This window comes from Peromyscus leucopus, chromosome 5, assembly GCF_004664715.2.
Source record: "Peromyscus leucopus breed LL Stock chromosome 5, UCI_PerLeu_2.1, whole genome shotgun sequence".
NCBI lineage: Eukaryota > Metazoa > Chordata > Mammalia > Rodentia > Cricetidae > Peromyscus > Peromyscus leucopus.
In genome coordinates this window covers 139,076,540-139,087,193 of record NC_051067.1, presented here as the reverse complement: position 1 = coordinate 139,087,193, position 10,654 = coordinate 139,076,540, and positions in this window count along the sequence as shown.

The following is a 10,654-nucleotide window of genomic DNA, read 5'->3' as shown; positions in this document are numbered from 1 at the left end:
GCAGCGGTTCTCCATGGCCTTTGCTTCAGTTTCCTTAGTGTTCTGCTCTTGCTTCCTGCTTTGGCTTCCCTCAGTGAACTGTGACCCAGGATGTGTAAGACAGATAAACCTTTCCCCCCATAAGTTGCTTTTGGTCAGCGTTTTTATCACAGCAAACAGGAGCAAACAGACATCTAATGACCTTTTGATCCCTGGGTCCCACATGATGGGAGAGAACTGGTGCTTAAGGTGGTCCTCTGATCTCCACATACAAGCCGTAAATAAGTACACACAAATGCATGTGTAAAAGGAGAGTTTAGAAGGAGGCATGTGTTTGCACACAGGTCAGTGTAACACAAGGCAGGGTTTGATAACTCTAAAGAGCTCAGTAGTGGGAGTGACTATCAGTTGGATAAGGAAGGTCATACAGTGACTACAGAATTCATCCCGAAATGACACATGACTCAGCAGGGAGAGCCGAATAACAGACTGATGAAGGATTCAGAGAACCCGGCTCCCAAACTCTGTCTTACCTCAAAATATCAAATGTGGTGTAACTGTAAAATACTACCAGGTTTGGCTTAGCTAAGGTTTTTAGTGCTGTGAAGAGACACCATGACCACAGCAACTCTTACAAGGAAAAACATTTAATCAGGGTGGCTCACTTACAGATTCAGAGGTTCAGTCCATTATAATCATGACAGGAGCATGGTTGCATGCAGGCAGACAACAGCTGAGAGTCCTACATCTCACAGGCAACAGGAAGTTGACTGAGACACTGTACACTATCCCGAGCACAGGAAACCTCAAAGCCCGCCCCCACAGTCACACACTTCTTCCAACAAGGCCATACCCACTCCAACAAACTCATACCTCCCAATAGTGCCACTCTCTATGAGATTATGGGGGCCAATTATATTTAAACTACCACAGGGTTTGGGGTTTGATCTAGCAGACATTCCCTAAGCCACACTATAAATCCACTGTTCATCTATTATCCTAAAGGCCTCTATATAAGGATGTTATGTCCATTTCACACGAAAATACAGTTATTGTGGCATTTAAATGATTTTTCTTGTGCCATACAGCTAGGAAGTGGTAGACCCCAGACAAACCCCAGAATGTGTTAAGTACAGTACAATGGAAGATAAATAACCAGTTCTCTGGAAACACGGCACTTGCTTTGCAAGCAAATCTTTGCTTTGAGTGAACACTTCAGTAAGTGAAATGATTGACATTAAGTGCTATTTTGAAATTCCTTTACGAATTTTGTAATGGTGTTCATCATATGACAATGTGCTGAAGCAAGGGAGCCGAAACCCTTGCACTGGTTCTAGTTACCGCTGGCATGAAGATCTTGCACCACTGGCTACAGAGGCTAATCACAGCAAAGCCATCACATTCTTAGGGAGGACATCTACTGAGGTAAAGATGTCACACACTGCTTGGCTGGTTTCTTCTTGAATGTACATTCTTTTTTTTTTTCTTTTCTTTTTCCGAGACAGGTTTCGCCATATAACTCTGGCTGTCCTGGAACTCACTCACAGAGACCCACCTACCTTTGCCACCCGAGTGTATGCTGGGATCAAAGGCGTGCGCCACCACTGCCCAGCTTGTATGTATAGTAGGAAATAACTTGCTTTTTACTGATGCTGCTTTCAGTTCAACTTTTTACATTTTCTAATTTCAGAGGTTAAGAAGACCACAGTTAGCAAACCATGGTCATCTTAATTGTTTTAAAGATGCTTGTGAAGCTGTGTGCTATTTTCAGACTCTGGAATTTAATAACAGTTACAGACCACAGTGAGTAAGCACGTCAGGAAGCCAAGAACAGTGGAGGACATTAAAACATTAGGGTGCAGGGATGTAGCTCACGGGTAATATGCTTGCCTAGTGTGCACATAACTCTGGGTAGACTCTCCACTACCATGGAAATGATGTGTGGTGGTATGCATCTGTCATCCTAGGATTGGAGAGGTAGAAGCAGAGGATCATCCTTGGGGATTGAGGCCCATCTAGGTTACATAAGAACCTGTCTGAAAAATATTAAAGCACTAGGCACATTCTTATTAAACAGCTTGGTTATAGGTGCCAAGTGTGGTGAGTTTTATGGTTCATTCGGCAGGGCTGGCTGTATTGTATGCCAGATACTTCAAAGAACATTCTGGAGAAACTTTACTGGCAGTTTTGAGCTAAGCCCCAAACCTTATATTTTGTTCTCTCTCTCTCTCTCTCTCTCTCTCTCTCTCTCTCTCTCTCTCTCTCTCTCTCTCTCTGTCCCCGTTTGTCTCTGTCTCTCTTTCTCTTATTTAAAAGCCTTTAATACTATACTTTCAGGGACCATTTCTACAGATACAGAGCTTGTATCATGAAGTGCTGAGACATTTTACAGGACACTTTAGTTTCTGTGTCAACGACACAAATTTTGATTGAGAGATAGATGAGGGGACTAGATTAAAAAGAATCAAAAGATTTGTGGCCTCATTTTTTATCCTAACTGAACAACTATAAAAAGGACATTTTTTGAGAAAATCAAGAGTATTTGGTTGTGGCTGGGGCTGGAAGGAGAGCTCAGTGGTCAAGTGGCCTCTACCTTAGATTTTCTGTAGGGGATACTTGATTATCTTAAGTTCTTAATTTCAGTTGTGGCTTAAGCCATTTTTTTCTCTCAAAGCCATTAAAGAAGATATTTGTTCAGGGGTTGAGGGGCTGGATCACTGGTCGAGAGGCAGTGAAGAACACTGGGCTCATTCCCAGCACCTACATGGTGGCTCACAACCGTCGGAAACTCCAGTTCCAGTGGATCCAACCCCCTCTTCTGACTTCTGTGGGTACCATGTACACGTGATGCACATACATACATGCAGACAAAACTCTCACATAAATAAAATAAATGAACCTTAAAAAGTTTTAAAAAAAATATTTGCTTATAAAACTGGCATTAGACTTAACTAATTGTTGTTAGTTTTATGATGTTATTGTGTTATATAAGAAAATGTTCATATTTTATGAAAAATTTAGAAAATTATATGGGTGTATCTGTTTGTGGGTATGTGCATGCAAGGTGCAGGTGCCCCCAGGGACCAGAAGAGGACATTGGATCCTCTAGGGGTAGAACTGGAATTAAAGGTGGTGTGAGCTCCCAGATGTGGGTGCTAGAAACCAAACTCAGGTCCTCTAAAGAACACTGAGTGCTCTTCACTACTGAGCTATCTCTAAAGCCCCAGAAAATGTTCATGTTTTAGTGATGATTAATACATCAAAGTACAAAATTACATGATGTTTTGAATGTGCTTTGAAGTATTCCAGCAAAAGAAAATGGTGGGGGCAGACAGGCTGAAGCCAATATCTGCACACTGAACACTTCGAATCAAAGCAATGGGAGTTCTTATATGTTTCAAATTTTCAAAAAAAAAAAAAGTTCAAGAAAATTCTTTTCTTTTGAGATGGGCAGGGTCTTGCTCCATAGCTCAGGCTGGCTTCTTCCCTCAGCTCCCAGATCCGGGGATAACAGATGTGCCTCACCACACCTGACTCGCAAAGGTTGTCACTTGCTGCTGTGACTTTATACATTTCTGACAGTCAGGAAACACAATCTAAAGTTATCAAATTCTTCATTTCCTAAGGTTGCCCTAAATTGCATGCCTGTTTCTACCCAGGGAAGGTCATTCTCCATCTACTAGCTAGTTATATTTAAAAATTCAAACCTTCACCGTCTTACTCTCTGCTTAAAATCCTTCAAAGGATTGCAGTTTCTGAAATATAACCAGAAGTTCCTGTGGGAGCTGCCTGTCTCTGCTACCTCCTGCCCCCGGCCTAGCCTGCTGGCTTCTTTCAGATCTTCAGGGGCCAAGGTCTGTTTAGGCCGGTGACCTTCCCTGAGCTGCTCAGGATGTTCTCTTAGAACACCCTCCTCTACCCATTGTTTGCCGCTTCTACAGGCCAGCCCTTTTTACGGGCAAGTTTTACAACGTGTCCTTTTGTTTCATGTCTGTTTTTTCCACTTCTGAAATCTCCATGTGTATTTTATCTACTGCGGACAAGCAACAGCACTCCATTTTATTGGCTCCCTAAGAAACATGTCTTTCCAAGCTTCTAATCCTGTGTCACAGGAATACACTTGAGGTGTAGCTTAAAAGTATTAGAAAGAGGGAATTTGGTGAATGCTATCCAAAAGGTTGGCTCAAGTTTTAGAAGAAATGGGGCTGAGGAAAAAGAAGAGGCATTTGGAAGAAGTATCAGAGGGCTCCTAAGTAAATCATTACTAACAGGCCAGCAGGCGACCACAGTGGTTCTCTGTGTGTCTGAATTCATTAATTTTTCATTAATTTTTCGGTCTGTGATGCTCATCTGCTCAGTCAGTACCCAACCTGCAGCTTAGTTCTTCAAAGAGCAGGGAAGGATACACAGTCCCTCACTCCTGGGCCAAGTCAGGGGACAGGAGGCAGATGAGGGACATAGGGCTCTCACGTGCAGCTAGGGAGCCAGAGTCGAAGGGGACATGCAAAAGTGTCCCAGCGCACGGCACAGGGAGAGCCGAACACCATGTTCTAAAAACAGAATAGGGAAACATACAAAGTTCTAATAAGACAGGTAACAAATTTGAGTCTAACTATAAGCTTGTGTAGAGTTACACAATCATATTTATTTTCAAAACTCAACACTATATACATAGCATTTGTGCAGAAGGCGCTAGAACTCATTTTAAGAATTAAAGAGCCGGGCGGTGGTGGCGCATGCCTTTAATCCCAGCACTCGGGAGGCAGAGCCAGGCGGATCTCTGTGAGTTCGAGGCCAGCCTGGTCTCCAAAGCGAGTTCCAGGAAAGGTACAAAGCTACACAGAGAAACCCTGTCTCGAAAAACCAAAATAAATAAATAAATAAATAAATAAATAAATAAATAAATAGTCCATATTCATTCCCAGATTATATGGAACACTTAGAAAAGTGTCCAACACGGGTCACAAAGCAAGTCTCCACCTACACCAAAGTTCACTGTGGTAAAGCAAATGACAGGGAGGGAAAAGGATGAAAGCCCATAAGATAGCAGGTTCTTTAACAAGGGAAGAGAAATACAGCATGAGAGAGGAGACTAGTGATGAGGAGAGGGATGGAGGGAGGGAAGAAAGGAGCGGAAAGAAAGGGAGGGAGAAATCAGAACTTTCTACCAAAGTAACTACTGGGTATTATAAAAATGTCAGCGTTGTGCTGTGCATGGGATTCTCTCTCTCTCTCTCTCTCTCTCTCTCTCTCTCTCTCTCTCTCTCTCTCTCTCTCTCTCTCACACACACACACACACAGACACACACACACACACAGACACACACACACACACACACACACACACACACTCAGCACTTGGAGAACAAGGCAAGAGGACTGCCAGTTCAAGGCCAGCCTGAGCTACACATTGAAACTCTGTCTCAAAACAGCAGCAGCAGCAGGTCAGTCAATGGTCGCAGAAGATGAAAACGGAAGTACTGGCTGTTCAGAATAAGGCCGGCCAGAGACACAGGGCAGGAGGCAGGGCAGGACCCAGGATCCCGTAGCCAGGAAAGACATTGTTAGGACCGTTGGTGAGATCTGAGGAGTCTGTAGACTAGATAAGTCTTTTACAAACATTGGTTTCCTGGATTTTAAAAGCTGGTCTATGGTTACAGAGAGGATGCCCTTGTTTTAGGAAATAAGAACTGGGGTACTGGGGGTAAGAATCCATCATGCCTGTAAATTAAGTTGTTCAGAAAAGGTCTGCACGTGTGGTACAGGGACAAAGACAAAATAAACGGGGAACACTAACTCCAGGGAGCCCGAGATGGGCACAAGGAGAGTTTTCATCATATTCTTTTCCGTTTTTCTTTAAAGTGTGCGTGCGTGCGTGTGCGTGTGCGTGTGCGTGTGCGTGCGTGTGTGTGTGTGTGTGTGCGTGTGTGTGTGTGTGTGTGTGTGTGTGTGTGTGTGTGTGTGTGTGTGCGTGTGTGTGTGTGTGTGTGTGCGTGTGTGTGTGTGTGTGTGTGTGTGTGCGTGTGTGTGTGTGTGTGTGTGTGTGTGTGTGTGTGTGCGTGTGTGTGTGTGTGTGTGTGTGTGCGTGAGTAGTGTGTGTGTGTTTGCCACAGCAGGCCTGTGGAGGTCAGAGAACAACTTTCTGGAGCCTCTTACCTCCTCCCACATGGCTTCCCAGGCAGAGTCTGTCTTGTTGCTGTTGCGATCGATGTGCTTTGGACCCGGGCTAGCTGGCCCATGAGTTGTCTTTCTTTGGTCTCTACCTCCCATCCTGTGTAGGAGTGCCAGGATGAAGATGTGTAACCATGCCATCCTCTTTTTTACAAAGATTTGGGGGACTGAATGGTCAAGCTGTCGGGCTTGTACAGAAAGGGCCTTTGCTTACTTACCGAACCACTTCCCTGGTCCTTCTTTCAATTCCTCTAAAAGTTTGAAATTAAGTTTAAAAAAAAAATTATGTACATGTGTCCATGTGTGTCAAAATTTTTAAAGTTCATGTAGTCAAGATCTGAAGTTTGGATAAATAGGTGTTCTTAAATATTTCATAATTTAAAAGGAAAAATTAAAAATTAAATCTAGCCAATTGTACTTAAAAGGTCAGAAGAGCTGAGCTGTTATTCACACAAACAAGGTAACCTATGGAGAGGACAAAGTGCCCTCAGGCCTGCATTCCTTGCAAGGCTTTAAGCACACAGGATGTAGAAGCTGGAGGTGACCTGTCCAGCTCTGCAGCTTCAGCCTGACAACTTATCTGTAAACAACAGGGGGGTTTTATCTGTGTCTGTGACAGGATGTAGAGATAATAAACACTTAGAAACCTCCTAAAACCCGTTTCCCTGTCGTCCAGTTCCTGTACATGTATGCCAGTGCAGTCAAGATTCATACATCTCACTGTAAGCAAAGCGCTTCACTAATACAGCAAGGTCATAGAAACAAACAAACGAGGCCCTTGAGGTGGCTCAGCAGGTGAGGACACCCGCTCAGCAAGCCTGCCCACCTGGGGCTGATCTCCAGAACCTGCCATGGCAAGAGAAGCCACTCTAGAGAGCTGTCCTCTGACTTCACAGGTGCACTGTGGTCCGAACACGCCTACACACACACACACACACACACACACACACACACACACACACACACACACACAATGATCAACTAAAGACACGGTGAACACTTACTCCCAATCCACAACCCAACAAGGGCCCAGAATGAGTTTGCCTGTGGCTTTATGCTCACTCTCTTTTGCTACCTCATTTCACTTTCATTTCTGGAAAGATTTCGTTTTCCCGTGGTATGAGGGTGGAGGAACCCAAAGGGTCCCCACAGGAGTCAGCTTGTTCCGTATCACACACCTTGGGAGTGGTGAGGCCGGAATTTGCCTCTCTGTCTCATCCACATCGCCATAGTTTGTGTCACAGATCATGAACACAGACTCGATGCCCCTGGGGGATGAGTCATGCTGGACAGGTGAGTAGGTGAAAAGCCACCCTCTAGGGAATGCTCAAAATATCTCCAGGTTAGAGCAGAAACTTCAGAATTTCCCCGGGGAGGTCTTCTCGGTGAGTTAGTCACCTTGTGGGATTCCGGGATTTGAAGATGGGCATACCTGGTCTTTACAGACAGTCTCCCTGAATCTTCCAGCAGAGGATGGTTAAAGAGTCCTTTAACCACTTTTGTGCTCCCCCAACCCCAATGAGAGAAACTGATAGTTCAGTAATAATTTTAGTGTATACGCAAGAAGACAGAAATATCTGCAAAAACCAAAATCGACATTTAAAACAGCTGGGATGGCTGACCTGGCACACATTTCCCTGCATCTTAAACACCACAAGGTGGGTCTAGAGGGCATATGACTTTGTAGGCCTGCATCCAAGCACCTCTGCCCCGCCCTTTTTTATTGTTAGTTTTTGGTACAGGCCTAGTTTGGCCTTGAACTCCTGATTCTCCTGCCTCAGCCTCTCAGGGGCCAGAATTATCGATATGTGCTACCGTGCTCAGCTGTTCCCGTCTGATTAGTATTTTGCTGTCTCCTGGTCAGGCAACTTTTAGTATTTGACACGAGCTAGAAACGGATCGAATCAGTCACTCTGCTCTCCAGTTTGTAATCTCCCTGGTTGTAGTTTCCTTGGCTGTATAAAAAGGAAATAATAAAAGCCTACTATTCTAGCACTGGGGACCCTGTCTTGAAAAACCAAACCAAAACAAACAAAAACCAAAAACCTTACATCAAACCAATTCAAACAACAAACAAGCAAAAACTCCACCTCACTAAGATCAATGGGGAAATCGTAAAGGTCTATGAGTACTCCTCAGTGTTTTTCTGCTCCCGCCTCTGCACACACATCTAACAACAATAATGATCATATGATGGTTGACCCTCGTCACGCCGCAGACTCTGTTCTAAGCACACTGTGCAGGAACTCACTAATTTAATACTCACTGCAGCCCTCACAACGAGCACCTTCATTTTATAAATGAAGATAATGAGACACAGGCAGGACAGACGAGTTTGCCCAAGTTCAATCGGGCGCTAAATGACAGAGCCAGGACTCACTCCAGACAGCTGGGCTCGGAACCAGCATTTCTAACCAGCACATGTGACACCCACTCTGCCGTCAGAACCACCCCGGCACACTGCTCGACACATCCTTTTGGTCTGTCTCCCAAATCAAGAGAACACCCAAGCAGGTAGATTTACATGGAGGAAAGAACTGCAGGTCACAGTCCATTCTGAATTTTTTATTCTTTGTTGTTCTTTGCTTTTATTTTAAAATATTTTAAAATTTTCAATAACAAACAATTGAAATTAACACTTCAAGAGAACTTATTAAATCTACATTGTATCTGTACAAACAGACATCTAGGATACTTGTTCAATCTCTATCTATACCTTTGTGTATAATATCTGTTATTGCTTATAAAACATAACCATTTTTTAAAATAATGTCATTTAAGAACAACTTGCTGTAACTAAAATGATATAAATACATATACATAAAGCAAAGAGAGAAGTTGGTGAATGAGTCATAAATCATATGCTTTTAAGTGTGAGGTTTTTTTTTTTAAACCTACCAGTCACAAAAATGTATTGCAAATTGCTCTTCTGTGCCAGAGAGGATACAAATGATTGCTCGCCTATTCTCAAGATGGAACTGTAAATGTAAGCATCCTTTCTATAAAACAATACAAAATATAAGCTTTTAAATTCTCTAGGAAATTTTACCCTAAAATTCTACTTCCTTAAAGGTGCCTTCTGAAGAACTGAGATGTAGAAAATAGATATAAATCACAGCAGAATTACAAAAGCAATTTTGGTGGTAAGTTCTTTGCTCACTATTTCTAAAAAGGAAAACAAAACTAGGCTGACAGCGGCGCATGCCTTTAATCCCAGCACTCGGGAGGCAGAGACAGGTGGATCTCTGTGAGTTCGAGGCCAGCCTGGTCTACAGAGCAAGTTCCAGGACAGCTAGGACTGTTATGTTACACAGGGAAACCTTGTCTTTAAAACAACAACCAAAAAAAAAGGGGGAAGAAAAACTGCATTGAGGGAGTAATTATTTTAATGTCAATATGTGGTTTGAGAACTACAATTAATTAGTAAATAGTGAATATTTTCCCATTAGTAGGTGGTGATTAAGAACATGTGATTGAGAGCAGGTATGAATTAATTCCAGTAATCCTGACTTACAAGTTGTTTAAAGGTCACTTACCTTTGAATGTTTTCTCATTCTAAGTGGGACTGATGACATTATTATATAGGGGCACTTGGCACACGAACACATTCCTCAGGAATACTCGGCATTTTTCTTGTTGCATTACTTTAATGGCGCAAGAGTGTCTCATGGGAGAAATACCCTAACTCATTTAATCAGACCCAAACCTGTAGCTGTTCAATAGCATCAATATAAACAGTAGTAAAATTCCCACACATTTCTATTTATCATTTAGGATTAAATCCTATAAGGATGACTGCTGTAAACTTCTAACACATTATTGAAGTACCTATCAGCATCTAGGATTACTAAATTAAATATTCTCATGTCACTTTAAATAGATATATTCAATTCTTGCCAGCAATGGACTTTTTTTTAAAGATCTATGCTAATTTTTAAGGCAAAAACCCTACCCCTAATTCACATTTTTATTTCTTTTTATACATTTTGCAGTTTCTTCTTTTGTTATACTATATAGCTCTTTAAAGTATGAGAATGGCATACAAAGATAAAAAGTGAAAGAGGTAAAGACATTAACAGTCTATTATAGATATGGCATTTACAGTCATTTATCAGTGGATAAACTTTTCCAGTGTTTTTGTAGCATCTCTGGAGCCTTCCCTGTTGGTAGGGAATGACAGCTGACTTGGATAACCCATTCTTCCCTGTTCCCACTATAATCATGTATTTTACAGATTGAATTTATTGGTAGATTTTGATCTGAAAGTTTCTGCACCAGAAGAAAAAAAAATAAAATATTTTGCAAGAAAAAAGTTAAATCTCTCATTTACACCATCTACAAAAATACAATTCATGTGAATTAAAACATTAATGGAAAAATTTCCCGTGTAACTTACAAGACAATATGAGCCAGCATGAACTGAGCTTCGCATGAAGGGCACCACTTGTACTTAGCTTTCCAAATGTGTGCCTCTGATATCAGTTCAAAGTATCCCAGCACTCGG